This window comes from Chiloscyllium plagiosum, chromosome 29 (genome assembly GCF_004010195.1).
Source record: "Chiloscyllium plagiosum isolate BGI_BamShark_2017 chromosome 29, ASM401019v2, whole genome shotgun sequence".
NCBI lineage: Eukaryota > Metazoa > Chordata > Chondrichthyes > Orectolobiformes > Hemiscylliidae > Chiloscyllium > Chiloscyllium plagiosum.
Window position 1 is genome coordinate 7,448,251 of NC_057738.1, and position 22,359 is coordinate 7,470,609.

Genomic DNA, 22,359 nt, shown 5'->3' on the forward strand with positions numbered 1-22,359 from the left:
AGTCCAGAACTAGAGGGCATAGGTTTAGGCTGAGAGGGGAAAGATATAAAAGAGAACTAAGGGGCAACGTTTTCATGCAGAGGTGGTACGTGTATGGAATGAGCTGCCAGAAGATGTGGTGGAGGCTGGTACAATTGCAACATTTAAGAGGCATTTGGATGGATATATGAATAGGAAGGGTTTGGAGGGATATGGGCTGGGTGCTGGCATGCGGGTAAGTAAATCAATTGAAAATTTATTCTTTTGTGAGATAAAAATCTATTTTTATTAATTGTGAAGTATAAAAGTACTTAAAATTAAACAATGTTTTTTTTTCATCTAATTCATATTTTCTTTCGGTGAAGCAAACCTCCCAGTTTTCTAAAAATGTACAAACAGTGAATTCAGTTTTTCCACGAGGTTTTCTTTTTCCCTGACAGAGAAAGAATCTTGGACAAGAGATTGCTTGAAGCAGAGTTTTGGGTGTGGGGGTGGAGTCTGGACCATGATTCATCGGATTAGTACACTAACCTCAGCAGTTGCAGCGCTCCATCTGCATTCTCCAAGTTGCCTGGTAAGGGCACAGAATTGTTGTTGCCATTACATGAACAAGGCAGCTTGATCCTCTTAAAGGCTCATCAGCTACTCCATCTGTAGTCATAATGTAGGAGCAAACTACTGCATATGCTGGGATTTGTACTGAAACCAACAAATGCTGGAAATCACAACAGCTCAAGCAACATCTGTGGAAAGACAGCAAGCTAATGTTTTGAGTCCAGATTACTCTTCATCTGAGTGGGCACCTGTAATCATACTTGACTGAAACTAGTAGGATGAGTAGAATCTTCAACATTTCACAGAGGTGGGTTTGAAGGGAGCATCACAAACAAATGTGGATTCTTCAGCTTTTGGGTGGTGGGTCAATGCAGTTTGGCTCAATGCATATTTATAATGCTGGAATCTGATAGCCAATCCATGAAGGTGACTCCAGTTTCCATGGACTCGTGAGACTTTGGATCAAAAATAGTGAAGGAGACCTCCTGTTGATTCTGATTTACCACTGTCTCTCAGTTGATGATTCAGTAATTATCTGTGTTGAACACCACTTGGAAAATCACAGTTGGTTTCAAGGCCATAGGGTGAATTCTGAGTGAAAAATTAAATATCTATCACTAAACTAAATCAGTAGCACCACCAATGACCCAGCTAGCCTAGTTCAGAAGGACATATCCTTCACAGGCTGGACATGCAGACTTTCATAGGATCAGTCTGCCATGCACTGCAGACCCAGTTGGGAAAGAAACCGTACCCCCCAAGACCATGCTAAAAATGGAATGAGAATGGGAATGAAAGCACACCAACATAGCTTGATATCAATGACCTATCTTGTTCTGGATGGCAACAAGTTTAATGTTTTTGGAGCTGCATTGGATCAGCAAAGTAGAGAGTATTCCATCACAAGAAGACTTGTGTCTTCGAGGTGGTGCAATCAGGAAGTGAGTGAATCGCTGCAGAGTTCTCAGCCTCTGAACTGCTCTTACTAATTATATGACTAGTCCCGTTCAGTTTTTGGTTATTGTTAACCTGCACAATGTTGATGGGTGGCGATTCAGCAACAGTAATGCCATTGAATGTCAAATAGCAATGGTAAGGCTTGGTCTCTTGTTGGAGATGGTCATTATCTGGCATTTGTGTGGAACATTTGTTCTTGCCACTTTTCAACTCATGCCTGGATATTGTCCAGGTCTTGCTGCACATGGAAATGGATTGTTTCTATATCTAAAGTCGTGAATTGTGTTGAACATTGTTCACTGATTATCGCATATCCACAATTCTGATCTTCCGATGGAGGGAAGATCATTGGTGAACATTCCTGCATAGCGCCTGAGAATCTTTCATTCCCTTGGACATAAAGAATCTCATCCAGCTCTGAGTGAATAGACTGAGCAGGATCCACCCAGAGGAATGGTGCACATTCTGATGGAACTTTGCTCAAGTGCAGGGACAGGCAAGGCTTGCTCATCTTGTCCAATATTTGAGCTTGCAGCATAATCAGACCATTCAGCCTATCAGATTACTTCCATCTGGCGTACAGCAGGAAGGGATATGGTGAAACAGTGGGAATGTCTCTTGAGAAGATATCCTGATATCAGTGTCCTAGATCTAACTGTTTTCAGGCATTTAGAATCATCGAGATGTCCAGCACGGAAACAGACCCTTTGGTCCATGCCGACCAGATATCCTAATCTAATCCAAATTGCCAGCACTTGGTCCACATCCCTCATAACCCTTCCTATTCATATGCCCATTCGGATGCCTTTTAAATGTTGGAATTGTACTAGCCCCCACCAGTTCCTGTGCCAGCTCATTCCATACACGCACCATCTGCTGTGCGAAAAAGTTGCCCCTGAGGGGTCCCTATTAAATTTTTCTCCTCTCACCCTAATCCTATGCCCTCTAGTTCTAGGCTCCCCCACCCCAGGGAAAAGACCTTGTCTATTTCTCCTATTCATGCCTGTCATGATTTTATTAACCCTTATAGAGGTTAGGATATCTGGTCGGCATGGACACTACAGGAAGCTTGCCCTCTGATATCCACGAGCTCCAATTTTGTATGGTTTCATTAATGCCATGTTTAGTTAAATGCTGCTTGATGTCAAGGGCGGTCACTCTCATCTCATCCCTGTACTTCAACTGTTTTGTCCATGTTTGAACCAAGGCTGTAAGGAGGTGAGGTGCTGAGCGTCCCTGGCAGAACCTGAACTCTGCATCAATTTGAAGATTATTGCTCAACAAATGCTGCTTGATAGCACTGGTTGCGACCTCCTGCATCTTTTTGCCAATGATCAGGAGTCGGCAGAGGAGAAGGTAATTGGCCATCGAAGAAAAATTGTTTTTTGTAGACAACACATATCTGGGCAGTTTTCCACATTTCCACATCAATGTCAGTGTTGTAACCATGTTGGGGTATAGCTTGGCTAGGGTGCAGTTAGTTCTGGAGCACAGGTCTTCAATACTATTGCCTGAATATTGTTAGGGCCCAGCCCGATGCAGTAACCTGTGCCTTCGGCTATTTCTTGATACCACACCATCTCAATCCATCTTTTAATAGTAAGGCATCCCAGACAAAAGTCCAAAACAAATTCAAGGAACTAATTTACACCCTTCCACTCAATAGCATAACACCATAGAACCTCAGAGCTAACAGGGTATTGTGGCTCATGTCCCTGAATAGGCCTTCTCAGGCTATAACTTACTTTTTCACAAAGTGAAATGAAGTGTTGGACAAAACATAATGAGGGAAAATGATTTATTGAAGCAAAGGCACAGGTAAATTGAAGGAATAAATGATTGCTTAAGCCAGACAGCTGAACGGGGCTTACTCAGTATATACTCAATAAAATACATATGCAAGCATGCCACAAAATCTGTATTGTGTCAAAGAGTCATAGAGATGTACAGAATGGAAACAGACCCTTCAGTCCAACTCGTCCATGCCGACCAGATATCCTAACCCAACCTAGTTCGACCTGCCAGCACCTGGCACTTCCTCTGGCAGCTCATTCCATACATGCACCATCCTCTGCATGAAAAGGTTGCCTTTTAGGCCCCTTTTATATTTTTCTCCTCTCACCGTAAACTTGTGCCCTCTAGTTCTGGACTCCTGCATCCAGGGAAAACATACTGTATTTACCCTATTCATGCCCCTCATTATTTTATAAACTTCTGTAAGGTCACCGCTCAAACTCGAACGAGGGAAAATCTCTCGGGAAAACAGACCCAGCCTCTCCCGATAGCTCAATTCCTCCAACCCTGGCAACATCCTTGGAAATCTTTTCTGAACCCTTTCACGTTTCACAACATCTTCTGATAGGAGGGCGACCAGAATTGCACACAATATTCCAACAGTGGCCTAACCAATGTCCTGTACAGCTGCAACTTGACCTCCCAACTCCTATATTCAGTACTCTGACCAGTAAAGGAAAGCATACCAAATGCCTTCTTCACTATCCTATCTACCTGCGACTCCACTTTCAAGGAGCTATGAACCTGCACTCCAAGGTCTCTTGGTTCCAGCAACACTCCCTAGGATCTTACCATTAAGTGTATAAATCCTGCGGTAATGGAGATGGGATAGTAGCATGATAGGCCAAATGTTTAACTTATACTTCTGATTAATGAGGATTTGTAAAATTGTCCATATATGTCAAATGCTGCAGTATTTCTGATATGCTTTTCCACCTTTAGATAAGTACATTTACAATTAGTTAAGTCTTTCTATTTCAGTTAAAACCAGTAAAGATATCAATGTTGGGAACCAAACAGGTTTAACCAGGTTTAACAGGAGTGTGTTGTAATGCTCACTTGCAATGTCTTGTACAGCCGCAACATGACCTCCCAACTCCTGTACTCAATACTCTGACCAATAAAGGAAAGCATACCAAACGCCGCCTTCACTATCCTATCTGCCTGCGACTCCACTTTCAAGGAGCTATGAACCTGCACTCCAAGGTCTCTTTGTTCAGCAACACTCCCTAGGACCTTACCATTAAGTGTATAAGTCCTGCTAAGATTTGCTTTCCCAAAATGCAGCACCTCACATTTATCTAAATTAAACTCCATCTGCCACTTCTCAGCCCATTGGCCCATCTGATCAAGATCATGTTGTGATCTGAGGTAACCTTCTTCGCTGTCCACTACACCTCCAATTTTGGTATCATCTGCAAACTTACTAACAATACCTTTTATGCTCACATCCAAAATCATTTATATAAATGATTAAAAGTGCTAGACCCTGCACCGATCCTTGTGGCACTCCACTGGTCACAGGCCTCCAGTTTGAAAAACAACCCTCCACCACCCTTTGTCTTCCACCTTTGAGCCAGTTCTGTATCCAAATGCAAGAGATGTGGTGTGGGAGGAGGAGGCTACAAAGAAGAGGGAACTGTTTTAAATCAGTCAACAAAGGATTGGTCAGGTAATAGTCAGCTAACCAGGAAAATTTGACACTCTCTGCTCATTCCTGAAGAAGGGCCTGTGCCCGAAACATCGAATCTCCTGTTCCCTGGATGCTGCCTGACGTGCTGTGCTGTTCCAGCAATAAAGTTTCTACAATGAAGAGGGAACTGTTTTAAATCTGTCAACAAAGGATTAGTCAGCTAATAGTCAGCTAACCAGGAAAATTTGAAAGCCCGGAGATTCTGTCAAAGTGAATGTGTAAACTCTACCTTAAGGCTGTATAAGTTCAGCAGATACTGCATAATGAAAAAACATAATGGATACTAGAGTAATTAACACTGAATTGTCAAATTTAAATTTGACATGCAATAAAAAGGGAAGTTATTTGAATTTAAACACTGTTGTTTAGTAAATTTCATTTCCTAATGTGTTGTGGCTTCAGATTTAATGGGGTGTTGATAATTGAGGATGCTGATAACTTCTCCTCATTCTGCTTCTGTATGTGTGTAGATATCCATAAGTCAACAAAAATGTAGAGGGTATTGTTACTATAGGACTGCATCAGCTAATTAATGGGTCAGCATGAACTGAGAAGGAGCCTTGGAAAATTAAAAATTAGCCCCCAAAATCAAAAGATGGCCCTCAAATGTTGAGAAGTGCCTTTGATAAAGAAAATAAATTTTGACTCTGTTAGAGTTTTAAGTTTGTTCTTAATTCTAAAGCATTTTTGTAGAACCCAACATCACGACCACAAAGTGAAGCAGCCTGCTGACCTCCATGTTCCATTGTCTGAGATGTCCTTGGTGGTTGTCCTCTCGTGATCTGAGGCCTAGAGGACTGTAGCCTGCTGAGGTTCTCCCTCCCCCTGAAGGGCTAATGCCCGAAACGTCGATTCTCCTGTTCCCTAGATGCTGCCTGACCTGCTGCGCTTTTCCAGCAACACATTTCCACCATGTGATTGTGCACAGTCAGCCACTTGCACAGATACATGTGTGGCCCGTGTTCTTGCAGGAACCCTCAACACAAGAGTAAGATTTCATCCATTGAGAACGGTGCAACTAATTCAGTGAAATCAGACAAAACAGACCCTCACACTTCAAAGACTCAGAGTTCCATCATGTTAATTAGAATACTTCCATGCTTAGGTCTATAAAGGACAGCTCTATTACAAATGGCAACAAAAATCCAGTAGTATACTTGAACGGGGATACACACAGTTTTACTGAAGTTCTCTACAGTAACTAGCGTACATCACAGGGAGTTCCTCATGCTCTTAAGTTTTTCAAAGAGTTGGAAGTACTCAGAAAGCAATATTTTGTGTGCAGGCTGTTGACAGTATCAATCCCAGATTTCCTGCCGTGCGTGTGCTTGAAGGAGTGTTCTGATTGGCCCATTATTCCTCCGTTCCCAGCTCCTGTTGCTGCTTTTCACTGATGTTCCTTTCTCAAAGTTTAGGCCTCCTGAAGTCTCCTCAATGTACCTGTTAGTACCTATTACAGGGGGGGGGAACAACATAGGGAGGTGAGAATCCTAACTTCATAGAAATCTTTGGCTTTATAGCTCCTCATGAACACTTAAGAAAATAGAGTATGACAACCATAAATTGCAACACTCTCACTGTAACAAATTTGGCTTAATAATACATATGCCGTAATGATTACATCCCCTTCAGTGTGGAAACAGGCCCTTCAGCCCAACCAGTCCACACCGACCCTCAAAAGAGTAACCCATCCAGACCCATTTCCCTCTGACTAACGCACCTAACACTATGGACAATTTAGCATGGCCAATTCACCTGACCTGCACATCTTTGGACTGTGGGAGGAAACCGGAGCACCCGGAGGAAACCCACGCAGACACAGGGAGAATGTGCAAACTCCACACAGACAGTCGCCCGAGACTGGAATTGAACCTGGGACCCTGGTGCTGTGAGGCAGCAGTGCTAACTACTGAGCCACCATGCTGTCATTCACAATGTTACTAATGAATGAGAATATGAAAAGAGGGTACAATAATAAGCTAGTGCCATCTTTGAAATGCATGGTAGCCACCGAGGAAACAGTAAGGAGCAAAAACTACTTACAATATCAGCTAGCTCGGGTGCGTGGAGAAATATTTGATGGTGAGATGTTAAATGGAAAGAGAGCTGGAGCACCATGGGAGATGCACTTCTGTAGTTGTGCTCAAGTTCAAGATAAACCAGTTACCTGTAAAAATGAGAAACAGCTGAAATTATCTGGTTTTAGCTGTGAGTTTCAGCCAATAAGAATGCCATTCTAATTAATTATTTAACACCATTTAGAACTACTTCCAAACTCAGAAGGAATTGAGTGGGAATCCCAGTTATCACCAACATTTCTCAGCCACTTTTAACTGGATCTGGTTGTTTGATTTAACATTCTAATTGGTTGAATTAGAGCCCGGTTGCATACAAATTCTTCCACGTCGGATCAATTGTCTTGTGGAAAGTTTCAGTTGAAACCAGCTGCAGCCAACTGACTTGGCTTGTACATTAAGTCAGATCATACCAGTTGAAATCAACAGGTCTGACTAGTTTATTTTAAGTGAAGGCTAATTAACTGAGTTGTTTACTCTCCAACGGACTCGCCCCAGTGGACAACAATTTCAAGACTTGAAAAATCGAGATCTTGAGCATGATTGATTTCTGTCATTAGCAACAATTGGAATACGTCAATGTGAAAGGATGGAATAATCAATATTCATTTGAGTGAAGCATATTTATTATGTCCTTTATTTTTCATGTAAAGAAAATCATGTGACAATTAGAATGGAGATTTGCACATATTTACTTTGACATCTGGTATTATAAAGTAACTAATACATTGGCAAGTTTCCAGTTCACGAAGGCAATAACATCAGGTTAACGTACAGACTTTTATGATTCAGTTAAAGATAGTTTGAGTCTAAGTTTTAATTTATCCCTTGAATTCAGCAAACTTTCTACAAAATCAAATGTACGGAGCCGCGCTATCCAGTTGACCAACATGCTCATTTCTTTCCCTTTGTCAGTCAAAGTTAAATGTTGGCTCCGCAAGACTTAGAGCAACTTTGGAAAGGCTTGACTATTTTATAATTTACAACGAAAATACACCAGATGCTGAAAATCTGAAATAAATACAAATATTTTGGAAAATGCTGACTGAAGTGGATAAAGGATTATCTCTGCATGATATTTAAACTGATTTCCAGAAGCTTTTCTCGCCAATTATATACTGTATTTAGTAACAATTTCGATAATGAAATGGGAAGATACATATATCCAAATTCACTGACACAAAGCTGGTTGGAACTTCAAACAGTGTGGATGGAAACACAGAATTATGTTGATGGGATTCAGTGATTGTGCAAAACTGTGGCAAGTGGATTACAATGTTTGCAAATATGAGGCCACTCAATTTGGACCCAGAAAGGACAGAATGGAGTATTTTGCTAAAGGAAGATAGCAAGAAACAGTGACCTTCTGATTTAAACAGGTGTGCAAGTGCAAATATGATCAAAGTGTCAAGAACAGATGTAAAGAATAATTTAAAAAAAGATAATATGAAGCTGCCTCAAGGGACACTTGTGATACAGTGGGAGTGTCCCAACCTCTAATGCACCTAACCTACACATCCCTGAACACTGGTCAATTTAGCATGACCAATTTACCTCGGAGATTTAGGTTCAGGTTGTACCTGTTCCAGAGGCATTTAATAAACTCTCTGAACAGGTTGATTAGAAAGTATCTAGTATCCAGCCTTTTTTTTAAGAGGACTAGAATACATAGATGTGAGAGGGCTCTTGTGATACAGTGTTAGGTGTCCCTACCATAAACCAGGAAATCTGGATTCAAGTCCTACCAATTCCAGAAGTGTGTCATTACACATCTGAAGATGTTAATCAAAAATAATTCAAGGGAATGGAAGTCATATTTCAGTTAAAGCCCCTGTTAGACTATACATGCATTATTGAGAGTGGCCATGGCCACTACACCCCAGGAAGGACATTTTGGCCCTGAGACAATCCAGTGTAAATGTACTAGAATTTAAAACAAACACTGAGAATGCTGGAGAAACTCAACAGGTCTGGCAATGTCTGGTGAAAATAACAGAACTAACATTTTTGAGGCTTCTTATTCTGAAGAACTGTTTCTCCAAGGATGCTGCCAGACCTGCTGAGTTTCTCCAGCATTCTGTGTTTGTTTCAGATTTCCAGCATGTGCAGTATTTTGTTTTTATTTTACTATACTGTTGTATAGTAAATACAACTCTCCAATACAACTCTACTGTTGTAGTCTTGGAATTTAATAGGTAAATGAGTGCTTTTACTGAATTCTTCAAGTTCTTAAATTGAATAGGTACAGTAGGGAGGAAGAAATTATTTACACTGCTTGGATGTCATGGTCTAGGGTATAACATGGCCAACATAAAGGGCTTTACTGCATACCACACAGATATCATTACCTGATGGGAGCCTTAAGAAGTACACATCATTAACACCATATGTTGATGGTGCATTGCCTTGCTACTGCTGTTTCCCAACATTAATATTGTACCATTTGTGTGGATACGTTGAAGTGGTGGGGGTGGGGGCATGGTGGCTCAGTGGTTAGCACTGCTGCCTCATAGTGCCAGTGATCTGATTCAATTCCAGCCTTGGGCAACTGTCTTTCTGTGTGGAGTTTGCATATTCTTCTCGTGTCTGTGTGGGTTTCCTCTGGGTGCTCTGGTTTCCTCCCATAGTGCAAAGATGTGCAGGTTAGGTGAATTAGCAATGCTAAATTGCCCACAGTGATCGGGGATGTGTAGGTTAGGTGCATTAGATTTACCTCTGACTAGAGTAATAGGGTAGGGGAATGGGTCTGGGTGGGTTACTCTTCGGAGGGTCAGTGTGGCCTTTTTGGGCCGAAGGGCCTGTTTCCACACTGTAGGGATTCTATGGTATCACCCAGAAATATGATCCTTGCAATCATCTGAATAATGAGACGTTTACCAATGTTGCAAAAGGAGAAGTGCTGCAAATATAATAAAGTTCACATGCCCTTTGCAGAAAGTGAGGGCTGCTTACCATATGAACAACAGAATCACAAGCAATCCAAACTAGGCCCCATGAAGGAGTCAGCAGCCACAGCAGTGAGGCCATGATCATTTGAAACCAACTCTGCTGAACCGAGCAGGTGGTTATGAGTTCCAACTACCAAAGCAAATGTCCTTCACCCAGCTCAAGGGAGAAGCTTGTACGACACGAGGACAAATGAAGCATTTCAAAGACTTACTGAAGGCTTCCTTCCGTCCTGAGAAAGGGTCACTGGACCTGAAATGTTAACTCTGATTTCTCTCTACACATGCTGCCAGACCGCTGAGCTTATCCAGCAGTTTCTACTTTAGTTTCTGATTTCCAGCATCCACACTTCTTTTGGTTTTTATTTTAGTTTGGGCAAACGGTAATCATTAGATGTAGTCTCAAAAATTGTTAAATGGCAGGAGGCCATCGTGCTAGCAGTGGCTCTTTAAACAAGTACCTTTATCTGGTGTTGATCTCCTTCTTCCCCATACCATTCCACATCTATCCAAATAATTATCTTCTGTCCAACTAAAACTGCCTCCACACCTTTCCAGACAGTGCATTTCTTTCCCTAACTATTCTCTGTGAGAGTCAATAAATTGTGGAGCTGGAAAGACACAGCAGGTCAGACAGCATTGCGGAGCAGGAAAGCCAATGTTTGGGTCAGGACCCTTCATCAGGACTGGGGAGGGGGAAGGGGGCTTAGAAATAAATAGAGGGATGGAGGTGGGATGGGGGAAAGGTGAGGGGATTGGGGCTGGGGGAAAAGTAGGTGGGATGGTGATTGGTGGATGCAGGGAGGGGGTTATTGTAATTGGTCAGTGGGAAGGGTGGAGCTAACAGGTGAGAAGGAAGACATTCATCAATCTCCTCTCAGCTTTGTCTCCAAGGAGAACAATCCTGACTTCATCAATCTATCTTCAACTAAAATTTCTCATTTATGAACATACCTGAAACTAGCCATTAAGTAATATATAGTAAATCTTTACTGTTCATCAGGATTGAGCCTAACCTTTACTGAGAATTGTGTGGACATTCCTTCACAATATTAATCACTTAGATTATTACCAGGAAGATGGATCAATTGTAGTCAATTTACCCAAGGCAGCGCAGATGGTTCAGGTGAAAGACCATGCCATTATAATAGCCATAACTGTTCAGGCATTTTCAATCATAACTTGAGCTTCTTTTTATCAGGGGGAAAGTGAGGACTGCAGATGCTGGAGATCAGAGCTGAAAATGTGTTGCTGGAAAAGCGCTGGAAAAGCGCAGCAGGTCAGGCAGCATCCAAGGAGCTGGAGAATCGACATTTCGGGCATGAGCCTGAAGAAGGGCTCATGTCCGAAACGCCGATTCTCCTGCTCTTTGGATGCTGCGCTTTTCCAGCAACACATTTTCAGCTTCTTTCTATCAGCCCCATACCAACCTCCTTGGCTTAACTTCCCAATGATCCATGACCCACCAATTAGAGAACCTCCTCTTCCTTCTGCACCCTCCGTCTGCTGACACAGTGGTAAATGGCCCAACACATCCTCCTCACACCACCTCACTTCCATGCACCTCGCTCATCCTTGAGCTTCCAACAGTTACCTTCAAGTCTTAGGAATTCAGAAAAAAAACTTCCTAGTATGACCCTTGGTCTGCCACAATCATTCTAGACTCCAATCTTCTGATACTGAAGTTTTCTGTATGGTCCAATATGTGTGCCCTAAAGGAGATCATAGGGCTGTCAACCCCTTGCCTTATTCCCTCCTTCAGTCAGCAACAGCTATCCTTCAGTGCATCCTCTAGCCTTCTCCCAAACTCAGGGTCACAGAGATGTATATCACTGAAACAGACCCTTCAGTCCAACTCTCCAGGTCAACCACATATCCTACATTAATCTCATCCTATTTTGACCTGTATCCCTCAAAACCCTTCCGATTCATATTCCCATCAGATGCCTTTAAAATGTTGTTATCGTACGAGCCTCCACCACTTTTTCTGCCAGCGCATTTCATACACACATTACTCTGCGTGGAAAAAAATGCCCCTTTTAAATCTTTCCCTTCCTACCTTAAACCTATGCCTTCTAGTTTTGCACTCTCACATCCTGGGGAAAAGACCTTGTCTATTTACCCTATCCATGCCCCTCATGATTTCATAAACCTCTATAAGGTCACCCCTCAGTCTCCAATGCTACAGGGAAAATAACCCCAGCCTATTCAGCCTCTCCTTATAGTTCAAACAAGTTGTTCCAGTACAGTAACAACACTGGCATCCACCTGACAATGTGGACAATTGCCCAGGTATGTCCTATGCATAAAAAGCAGGAACATCCAACCTGGCCAATTACCGCCCCATCAGTCTACTCTTGGTCATCAATAAAGTGATGGAAGGGGTCATCAAAAGTGCTATCAAGCACTACCTGCTCAGTGATGCCCAGTTTGGGTTCTGCTAGGGCCACTCAACCCCTGACCACATTACAGCCTTAATCCAAACGTGGACAAAGCAGTTGCATTCCAGAGATGAGGTGAGAGTGAGAGTGACATCAAGGCAGCATTCAACCGAGTGTGGCATCAAGGAGCCCGAGCAAAATTGGAAACAATGGGTATCAGGGGCAAACTGTGGTGGTTGAAGTCATACCTGACATATTGGATGATTTAGGGTGTAGCTTTGCTCGCTGAGCTGTAGGTTTGATATCCTGACGTTTCATTATCTAGCCAGGTAACATCATCAGTGGTGACCTCCAAGTGAAGCGAAGCTGTTGTCTCCTGTTTTCTATTTATATGTTTGTCCTGGATGGGGTTCCTGGGGTTTGTGGTGATGTCATTTCCTGTTCATTTTCTGAGGGGTTGATAGATGGCATCTCGATCTATGTGTTTGTTTATGGCACTGTGGTTGGAGTGCCAGGCCTCTAGGAATTCTCTGGCATGTCTTTATTTAGCCTGTCCCAGGATAGATGTGTTGTCCCAGTCGAAATGGTGGGTTTTTTTCATCCGTGCATAGAGCTACAAGGGAGAGAGGGTCGTGTCTTTTTGTGGCTAGCTGGTGTTCGTGTATCCTGGTGGCTAACTTTCTTCCTGTTTGTCCTTCATAGTGTTTGTGGCAGTCCTTGCATGGAATTTTGTAGATGACGTTGGCCATCCAGGACAAACATATAAATAGAAAGCAGGAGACAACAGCTTCGCTTCACTTGGAGGTCGCCACTGATGATGTTACCTAGCCAAGTAATGAAACATCTGGATATCAAACCTGCAGCTCAGCGAGCAAACCTACACCCTAAACCTCAACCTGAGCTACAAACCTTCACAAACCTTGCATATAGGACGATGGTTATGGCTGTTGGAGGTTAGTCATCTCAGCTCCAGGACATTTTTGCAGGAGCTACTCAGAGTAGTGTCCTAGACCTAACCATTTTCAGCTGCTTGTTCAATGACTATCCCTCCGTCATAAGGTCAGAAGTAGGGATGCTCACCGATGATCGCACAATGTTCAGCACCATTTGTGACTCATCAGACACGGAAGCAGTCCATGTTCAAATGCAACAAGATCTGGACAATATCCAGGCTTCAGCTGATAAGTGGCAAGTAACATTCATGCCACACTATGGCCAGGCTATGACTATCACCAATACGAGACAATCTAACCACCAACCCTTGGCATTCAAAGGTTTTATCATCACTGAATCCCCCACTATCAACATCCTGGGGGTCATCATTAGCAGAAACTCAACTGGACTCACCACATAAATGCAAGGGCAGGTCAGAAGCTAGGAATACTGCGGCGACTAACTCACCTCCTGACTCCTCAAAGCCTGTCCACCATCTACATTGCACAAGTCAGGAGGGTGATGGAATACTCCCCACTTGCCTGGCTGGGTGCAGCTCCAACAACACTCAAGAAGCTTGGCATCATCCAGGACAAAGCAGCCCACTTCATTGGCACTACATTCACAAGAATCCACTCCCTCCACCATCGATGCTCAGTAGCAGCAGTGTATGCTATATACAAGACACACTGCAGAAATTCACCAAAGATCCTTAGACAGCACCTTCCAAGCCCATGACCACTTCCATCTGGAAAGACAAGGGCAGCAGATTTATGGGAACGCCATCACCTTTGAGTTTCCCTCCAAGCCACTCACCATCCTGACTTGGAAATATATCGCTGTTCTTTCATTGTTGCTGGGTCAAAATCCTGGAATTGCTTCCCTAATGGCATTGTGGGTCAACCCACAGCAGGTAGACTGCAGCAGTTCAAGAAGGCAGCTCACCACCACCTTCTCAAGGGCAAGTAGAGACAGGCAATAAATACTGGTCAGCCAGAAACACCCACATCCTCCAAATGTTTAAAAAAGGATGTCTGGAGCTGCTGTATCTTCAGGACCAGCTGAAAGAAATGGCGTTAGTCAGTTTTGAAACGTTACCCACCATTTAACCTCCCATTGCATATCCCTGAACACTAAGGGACAATTTAGCATGGCCAGAGTATTCTCACCTGCATGTCTTTGGACTGAGAGAGGAAACCGCAGCATCCAGCGAAAACCCATGCAGAAACACGGAAACTGTGCAAACTCCACACAGACAGTCACTCAAATCTGGAATCAAACCCAGGTCTCTGGCACTGTGAGGCAGCAGTGCTAACCACTGAGCCAGCATTCCCCCATTATCACCTATCAAGATAGCCATTTTTCTCCCTGTAGCTTTGAAACTTCACGCAGTATCCATGATGTTATATGACCATCACCCTTTACATGTATTTTCTCCTTTCTGTGCCTATTAGCATTTGCTTGTCCATCCTAGTCCCTCCCATTTTCCACGCCACAATTCTGTGACTCCTCAATACAAGACCATCCAATACATGACCATCTAAGTTCTACGACCTTAGAACTCCCATCTTACTGTCTCTCAATCTCCTGTTTAATGTGACCTTTCTCTCTGCTGCCAATACCCTGAGTTCAAAACCCAGAACCCCACCATTAATAATACCAGTCCCTCTATCTGGTCATCCATTCCCTGAATGCCTCTTCTCCATCAACAAGATCATCACCACAGCCATGATGCTTGGTTCTTTCCTCCTTCAGATATACTTGCAACGTCACCTTCCTCCACCACCTCGGACAGCCTCTCTTCCTCTTGCCTGACTCAAATAGCCTCTATCACTCTCTCCTTCCTTGCCTTGGATATCCTCCTTTCCCCACTTCCAACCACACCCAGACACCTCCATATGATTTCCTTTCTCCCCTGACTCAGTAAGCCTCCTTCCCTCCTTGTCTCAATCAGCCTTGCCTCAATGCCTTTTGCCTGCCTCCTTCCAATCTCTTTCTCAGCCTATCACAGCTTTCCCTAAAGAGGAGAAAGCAGAGATTCCAGCAATGACACCACCTCGCCTGCTGCATACCATATATACAGTATTCGCTTTTCACTTAACATGGAATTTAAATTTAAATCTTGCGAGATTTCCTTTCAATGAGCACTCAAGCCATGCAAGTATGTCATGGTAGATTATTTTACAAAATAATACATGGAGGTACATGTCAATGATCATTTATTGAGCACAAAACGTCAAGGTAGTTAACTCAATAAGGATTCATCAGATATGTATACATTGCAAGTCACATAGACAGTACATTTCTCAAATTCTGATATGGTCTGTTTTAGACTTGTTTTCACACACTCCAACAGTGCAAGGTGTCTGTTACCCCCTGGTCTCACCACTCCCTATCTTCCTAGGTGCTATCCAATCTACTCTCTGATGCTTGGGCTTGGTTCCTGTCCTTAACTAAACACTATTGCTTTGACATTTCTTGGTGTGATACAGAGTTGCCTCACATTTCATTTCCAAATAATGCCTCAAGGGTTAATGCACATTGCATTTTCACAAAAAAGCTCTTGTCTGTCTGCTGCATCAGCATCTGAACATGTTGGTGCAATTTAACTATTTTTCTTTTAAGCTGACTACTTTCTTGAAAAAGAATAAATGGCAAATTAATCTTAAATGATTTACATGACCATTGCTAATGAAATTAATTAAAACTCTCTCTCTCTCTCTCTCTCTCATTCTAATCTCAGCTGGAACTTCATGTGGATTTATAGATTAATTCATGTGAGACCCAAACTCCCCCATAATAAATACATATGAAAGATTCACTGTTGGGAAGCTCCGCTTTCTGTTAAAGTTTCAAGAACTTAATGCCAGAGTTTCATTCCCCTGCTGAGAAGCTGAACTTTGATCTCTCCCACAATTAACTTCCTGAGATTATCACAAGGTACCACGTGCAAGGAGGCAAACTGTGGACAATTAAGCAGAGCACACAGGAGTCAATTAACACAGTTCACTGACCCAGCCAACTACAGATTTTAAAAGACAGTTGTAGACCTGTGCTGACTGGAATCATATATTTGATCTTGTGTTTAATTATTTTGGGGGGGGGGGGGATTTTAAATCAGGGGAAAAAAAAATTTCTAAACTTTAAATTTTAAGAGTTGAAAAGTGTGGTGCTGGAAAAACACGGCAGGCCAGGCAGCATCCGAGTAGCAGGGGAATCGACGTTTCGGGCATAAGCCCTTCTTCAGGATTTCTTTTGATTTGCAGACATGCATATGCCAAGTGTGTCAGCTTTCTTTGTTAGCAAGTAGTGATCCTTGTCAAATTTGCCCCAGGTTGTCAAATGCAATACTCCAGATTGACTATTTTGCCTGCAAATAATATTCCATTAGGATACTACTCAAGATCAGTAGTGAGGCAGCTGATATTCCTTGGAGTTTGTAAGCTTTGATTGTCTACAGCACGTCTGAGCCACTCTATTGAATTGAACATAAAAGAACATATGGCTAATAGCCATTATAAAAAATACTCAATGTTTTCTACCATGTGGAACTGAACAAACTCCAAGCACATTAGTTCTATTGGTCTAAATAAATTCTGAAGACATTTAATCAGGTGGAACTGTACACACTAAACTAATTCAGCCCGTTCCACTGTGCAAGCTTAAACCTTGTCCCATTGAGATACTGTGATGAGAAGTGTTGCCCAGATACGATTGGTAACAAAGACAAATCACAGGATCACAGAATTGTGGCAGCTCAGGAGGCCATTCAGTCCATCATGTTACACTAGCTGTTCAAACAAGCATCATAAAGTAGTAACAATCTCCTGCATTTCCCACCATACATTTGCAAACTATTGATTTCCAAATGATCATCCAATCCCCTCTTGGATGCCTCAACTGAACCTGCTTTTACCACATTTCCAGTCAGTGTATTCCATACTTGGGACTAATTGCTGGGTGAAGAAGTTTTTTCTTACATTGTTCTTGCTTTTGCACGTCATTTTTTAAGTCTAGACCCTTTAGATCATCTTCCTTTTACAAACAGGAACAACTTCTCCCTATTTATCTATTCAGCTTGCTCCTGATTTTGAAAACTTCCATCTACCTTCTTTGAGCCCTCCTCTCTTCAAAGAGATCTTCCTCAATCTTTCCTCATACCTGATGTTTCTTATTCCTGGATTCATTCTTGTAAATTGTTACTGCACTCTCTCTCCAATGCATTCACATACTGCTAAAATGTAGCACCCAAAACTGTACACAATACTCCAGGTGAGGTCTTACACATGTTATACAAGTTCTACATCACCTCCTGCCTCTCTTTGTAAAGCTCAGAATAGTGTATGCCTTCATAACTGCTGGCTTGCAAATGACAAATGACTGTGTCTGGATACGCAAGGTACTGGAACTAATTTAGTTTTAATAAACTATTTATGGATAACAAAGATATTTCATGAAAAGTCATCCATCCATGAAGACACTGCATCTAATAATTTCAAAAAATTTCCAGGGTTGTGCCTCCAAGTAGTGATTACTGTCTTAAAATTGCCTTTCTTCCAGTGTAAAATTAGTTTCCAGTCCGACATTTTACATTTCCTTAATATTAGTCATGGATGATTTGAATGTGGGTTTGGAAGTAATGATCTGCAAATTTTGTACAGGATATGTAAAATTTATCATGATTACTACAGGCAGGTTCAGATGCACTGCAGGGTTGTGCCTCCAACTGGCAAATTATGTTTGACTTAAAAATCTGCAGTACTAAGCATGTGAGCAGTGTGAATTCTGGACATATGCATACCTTTTAGGTGAAAGAATCTGATGGATTTCATCCTGGGGTCTTGAAAGAAGAAGCTAATAGTACAGTTGATGTGATAGTTTCAATTTTCCAAAACTCATTAGATTTGTGGTTCGTGTGTGGAATGAACTGCTCGAGGAAGTAGTGGATGCAAACACTATTACAATGTTTAAAACACATTGGATAAGTAGATGAATAGGAAAGGTTTGAAGGGATACGGAACAAAAGCAGGCAGGTGGGACTAGTTTAGTTTGGGAACGTGATCGGCTTGGACTGGTTGGACTGAAGAGTGTGTTTCCGTGCTGTATGACTCTATTTAAAGTAAGTTTCCTTTAGATTGGAGAAGAGCTAAGGGAATTCCTTTTGTTCAAAAAGAGAGGCAGAAAGCAGGAAACTGCAAGCCAGTTAGCTTAACATTTGTCATAGGGAAAATGTTAGAAGTTATCAATGAAAACATTATAATGGGGCACTTCGATATGTTCAAGGTCATCGGGCAGAGCCAACATGGTTTGCTCAAAGGGAAATCAGGCTTAACTAATTTGTTGGATTTCTTTTGAAGAAGAGACCTGATCAGGTGTACCCCAAAACTCTGTGGGAAGCTAGGGAAGTGATTGCTGGGCCCCTTGATGAAATACTTGTATCATCGATAGCCACAGATGAGGTGCTGCAAGACTGCAGGTTGGCTAATTTGATGCCATTACTTAAGGAAGGTGGTAAGGAAAGTATGACTCTATGATTCTATAACTGTAGGCTAGTGAGCCTGACATCAGTGGTAAACAAATTGCTTGGGGAGTGGTGGGGGGTGGGGGGGGGGGGGTTGAGTTGGGTTTGTGAGGAACAAGATTTACACACATTTGGAAAGGCAAGGACTGGTTAGGGAGAGTCAACATGGCTTTGTGCATGGGAAATCACGTCTCACTGATTTGTTTTTTGAGAAACTGACTGAGAGGATTCATGTTTCAAGAAAGCCAACATCATCCCTGTGCCTAAAAAGGCTCATGCAGCATGTCTCAATGACTACCACCCAGTGGCCCTAACTGCGGTGGTCATAAAGTGTTTTGAAAGGCAGTCACGGCATTAATCAACTCCAGCCTCCCCACTACTCTTAACCCACTCCAGTTTGCCTATCGGACCAACAGATCCATGTCAGATGCCATATCACTTGCCCTTCACTCCTCCCTAGAACATCTTGACACCAAGAACAGCTACATAAGAATCCTACTCATTGACTATAGTTCAGCCTTCAACACTATTATCCCCTCGAGACTGATTACTAAATCAGGGCAGCATGGTGGCTCAGTGGTTAGCACTGCTGCCTCACAGCACCAGGGTCCCAGGTTCGATTACAGCCTCGGGTGACAGTCTGTGTGGAGTTTGCACATTCTCCCTGTGGGTTTCCTCCCACAGTCCAAAGATGTGCAGATCAGGTGAATTGGCCATGCTAAATTGCCCATAGTGTTAAAAGCATTAGTCAGAGGGGAAATGGGTCTGGGTTGGTTACTCTTCGGTGGGTCGGCTTGGGCTGACGGGCCTGTTTCCACACTTTTGGGAATCTAATAATCTAAAGTTAGTGATCTCGGACTAAGCCCCACTCTCTGCAACTGGATCCTCAGTTTCCTGACCCACAGGCCACAGTCAGTGAAGATTGGGGACAATATTTCATCCTCACTAACACTCATCACTGGAGCCCCTGGAGTGCATACTCACTGTATACCCATGACTGCGTCGCCAAATACCAGACTAATGCCATTTATAAGTTCGCTGATGACACCACCATATTCAGTCAAATCTCAGATGGCAACGAAACAAACAACAGACGGGAGGTGGAAGACCTGGAAAAATGGTGCACTGAGAACAACCCAGCTCTCAACCAGCAAAACCAAGGAACTCATTATTGACTTTTGATGTGATGTTATTCATGTTCCCCTACACATTAACAGCACAGAGATGGAACAAGTGGAGAATGTCAAGCTCCTGGGAGTGGTTATCCACAATAAGCTTTCTTGGACTCTTCATGTGGATGCACTGGTTACAAGGGCCCAACAACATTTCTTCTTCCTTAGGCAACTGAGGAAATTTGGCATGATGGTGAATACCCTTGTGAATTTTTACAGATGCGCCATCGACAGCATTCTGTCTGGATGTATCACTACCTGGTATGGCAACTGTACCATTCAAGATTGGAGACGGTTACAGAAAGTGGTGAACTTGGCCTGGACAATCACAAAGGCCAACCTCCCATCTATAGAATCCATCTACCAGGCTCGCTGTCAAGGAAAGGCCGCCAGCATTCTCAAAGATACATCTCACCCTCAATGTTTTTTGAGAACCTCTACCATCGGGGAGAAGGTAAAGAAGCCAGAACACGTGCGCCAGCTGGTTTTGAAACAGTTTCTACCCTACTGTTGTTTTAACATTTTCTCCAAATCATGCCTGTACCTGTGTTTTTGTTTTTGCTGGTGTTTACCTATTATTTACTTATCAATACTACTTAACTCTGTGATCTGCCGATATTGCTAGCAAGACAAAGCTTTTCACTGTGCCTCGGTACACGTGACAATAAATTCAATTCAATTCAATTCAATTAAGGCAGAGTGGTGGACTTCAGTAAGGCATTTGACAAGGTTCCAATGGTGGACTGGTTAATAAGGTTAAATCACATGGAATACAAAGAGAACTGGCCATTTGGATATATAACTGGCTCAAAGGTAGGAGACAGAGGGTAATGGCAGAGGGTCGCTTACCAGACTGGAGACCCGTGACCAGTGGTGTGCCACAAGGATCGGTGCCGGATCCACTGCTTTTTGTCATTTATATAAATGATTTGGATGAGAATATAGAGGTATAGTTAGTAAGTTTGCAGGTGACACCAAAATTGGTGCTTTGTGGACAGCCACAGGAGTCGGTGCTGAGGCCTCAACTCTTTAGAGTTCATGGAAATGATTTGAATGAAGGGACCAAAAATATAGCAGCTAAATTTGCTGACATCACAAAGATAGGTAGGTGAGTTGTGAAGATAATACTAGGAGCATCCAAAGATAGGTTAAGTGAGTGGGCAAAGATCTGGAAAATAATTATAATGTGGGAAAATGTGAAAATGTCCACTTTGGTAGAAAGGATAAAAAGAAAACAGTCATGTAAATCACACAGCTCTGAGATAGAGTCATAGAGGCCTACAATGTGAAAGCAGCCCTTTCCCTCAACCTGTCCAAGCCACCCAGTTTTCACAATTGAACTCGTCCCATTGCGTTTGGTCCCTCCATACCTACCTCATCTATGTACTTGTCTAAAATGAAAACATTGTACTCGCCCCCACTACTATGTCTGGCAGCCCATTCCAGACACTCACCACCTTCTATGTAAACAAATTGCCCTCCGGACCCTTTCGTATCTCTCCACTCTCACCTTAAACCTATGCTGTCTAGTTTTATACTCTCCTAACATGGGCAAAAGCTTTTGGCTATCTACCTTAGCTAAGCCTCTCATGATGTTATAGACATGTATAAGGTCACCCTTCAGTTTCTACGCTCCAGGGAAGAGCCTATCCAACCTCACCCTATAACTCAACCCTTCCAATCCAGGTAGCATTTTAATAAATCTTTTCTGCACTCTTTCTAGTTTAATAATATCCTTTCTACAGTACAGACCCTAGAACTGCACACAGTACTCCAAATTTGGCCTCATCAATGTTTTGTACAGCTGCAGCAAGACATCCCAACTCTTATACTCAATGCCCTGACCGATGAAAGCAAGCATTCTGAAAGCTGCCTTCACCACCCTGTCCACCTGTGACTGTCAAGGAGCTAGAGCCTGTACCTTGAGATCGCTTTCTTTAATAACACTCCCTAAGGTCCTAACATTGACTGTGTAAGTCCTGCCCTGGTTTGACCCACCAAAATACAAAACCTTACATTTATATAATTTAAACACTATCTTCAAATCCTCAGCCACACTGGCTCAGTTGATCAAGATGTCACTTCATTCCCAGGTAACGTTAGAAATCACACAACACCAGGCTATAGTCCAACAGGTTTAATTGGAAGCACTAGATTTTGGAGCACTGCTCCTTTATCATGTGGTTGTGGGTTTCCTCACTGCCCTCTATAGCACCAATCTTGGTGTCATTTGCAAACTTATTAACCAAACCTTCTAAATTCTCATCCAAATCATTCATATAAGATTAGATTAGATTAGATTACTTACAGTGTGGAAACAGACCCTTCGGCCCAACAAGTCCTCACCAACTCTC

The 22,359-nt window shown here is 42.6% G+C and overlaps 1 long non-coding RNA gene across 6 annotated transcripts in view; it reads right to left on the reverse strand.

Annotated features, from left to right (window-relative positions):
• Window positions 1–6,039: 6,039 nt before the first annotated feature.
• LOC122564347 overlaps window positions 6,040–22,359 on the reverse strand; it is a 65,119-nt gene continuing 48,799 nt past the window's right edge. The window contains exons 1-3 of one of the 6 annotated variants that reach the window (XR_006315884.1): window positions 7,371–7,391; window positions 7,022–7,145; window positions 6,040–6,428 (exon numbers count right to left, since the gene is read on the reverse strand). This is a non-coding gene — a long non-coding RNA (uncharacterized LOC122564347). The other 5 variants (XR_006315881.1, XR_006315882.1, XR_006315880.1 and 2 more) reach the window with 5 other exon arrangements.